Here is a 2,212-nt window from a genome sequence, read left to right on the forward strand (position 1 = left end):
AGCAGCACTGGGTTGGGGTGTTTTCTTGATGTGCACTTAACCTTTATATAAAACTCTCTCTTATACGTGAGTTTCTGTGGATTTGTTTCTCTAAAGTACCAGACTAACACAAGTGGCAATAAGATCTAAGAGCCGTCTGGGCGTGGGTTTTCGTGCGGAAGGGAAGGGAGGGAAGGAAGGGAAAAGGGTGCACGAAAGCCCTTTTCTTGGTTCCTGAAATTTCCGTCTCATCTCGTGTGAAGAACTGACAGGTGGCTTCTTCATAAGGAAGTTCACCTCTGCTTTGGTGACCCCAAAAGAGTAGTTTTCAAATACCATTCATCATCTACCCAAAGCAAAGTATTACCTATCCCATGGCCAAGAGGGCTGTATCCCAGGAAGTCCAGGTTGGTTTAACATCCAAACTCCCGTGAGGGCAGTGTCCCACCGGAACAGACTGCCGGACAGAAACACACAAGCACCACCATCGTCTCATCAGACTCAGAAAAGGTAGGTGACAACTTCTAGCACCTGTTCATGGTTCTTAAAAGTAATAATAAACTCTGGAGAAACTAAGAATAGAAGGGAATTTCCCCCCACCTGATAAAAATTATTTTTACCCAAAAAAATTCCTACAGCTGAAAATATACTTAATGATACAAGATGGAAGGTTTTTTCCCCAAAGATGTCTTCTCCTGTCACTTTTACTGACCACAGGACCGGAAGTGTAACCTGTAACAGGAGGGGAGGGGAGGGAGCGTGGTTCAGGGGACTTGAATCCCTGTGAATGCTGTGGAGGAGATGGTGAAGGTTGAACAAGGGCATAAGCACCCTCAGAGCCACCACAGTACCACAGACAGACAGTGGGCGCTCCGGACACAGCCGTCGAGACATCAAAGGCTGTGCGGCCCTGGGCAAGTCTGCCACACAAGACCTCTTTAAAGTACTGAAGGGCGGAGAGGCACCGGACTGAGGCTGGCCTGGCCCAAGCAGGGTCTTCTCACCACGTCACAGCCACGGGGAACCGGGACAGTGAGTCCAGGAGACCACGAATGGGCGCGTTTCAGTTTCAGCGTCGGTGAAGAATATTGAAAGTACTGTGGCCTGTAGGAAACCTTTCATTCCATTTTTATACCAAAACAGTACGGTATGGGCACCATGATAAACAGGTAGACCCGTGTTCTCCGCCTTCCTAATGCCACGACCCTTTCATACAGTTCCCCGTGTGTTGGTGACCTCCAACCATAAAATTATTCTCGTTGCTACTTCATCACTGTCATTTTGCTACTGTTATGAATCGGGCGACCCCTGTGAAAGGATCGTTCGACCCCCAAAGGGATCGGAATCCACCGGTTGAGAACCGCTGATGTAGACCAACAGATTAGAACTGAGAACCCAGAAATACAAACAAGCCCCTAGACACCTGATTCTCAACAGAGGACAAAAACACCTTATTGGGAAAGAAACAGCCTTTTCAATGGACGGTGCTGGGGAAAATCCGATGTCCACCTATAAAAGAGTGAAACCAGACAAAAATGAACTCAAGACGATTAAATGCCGCTAGCGAAACAAACCCTGGAACTAAAGGATCGCCGATGGAAAGATAGAGGCAGACATCAGAGCCCTAACAAGGCACAAATACACCACAAAACATCATGGAAAACAGCCACGGCAGACGGAGAGAGGACGGGCCTTCTAAAGATACGACGTCTATGTGCAATCCAAAGACTCCATCGAAGGAGTAAAAAGAACCCACAGACTAGCACGCACAATATTTGGCAATGGCATATCAGATGAAGGGTTAATTTCAGAGACTGATAGGAACTACAACACCTTAATAAGCACAATAACCCCATCCAAAATTGGGCAGGAGACGTGAATGGAGAATTTACTAAAGATATTGAGGTGGCCAACAACCATAAGGAGAAATGCTCACGATGATTAGCCAGGCTCACTGCCAGCAAGTCCACTCTGACTCACACCGCCCTGTGGGGCTCCGAGACCGTCACTGCTGACGGGAGTAGAAAGCCCAGTCTTTCTCCCGAGGAGCTGCTGCTGGCTTTGAACTGCCGACCACACAGAGACGCAGCCCCACGTGTGACCACAGCACCCCCAGGGCTCCTAGTTAGCTTTACAAGAAATACAAATGAAAACAATGATGAGACACCACCTCACATGGACACTCTCAGCAAATTCTTTTTACAGAGAACATAACCAGTGTTGGAGAGAACGC

The sequence above is a fragment of the Echinops telfairi genome, unplaced genomic scaffold, assembly GCF_000313985.2.
Source record: "Echinops telfairi isolate 266 unplaced genomic scaffold, ASM31398v2 ScPeMD7_7417;HRSCAF=8455, whole genome shotgun sequence".
Taxonomy (NCBI): Eukaryota; Metazoa; Chordata; class Mammalia; order Afrosoricida; family Tenrecidae; genus Echinops; species Echinops telfairi.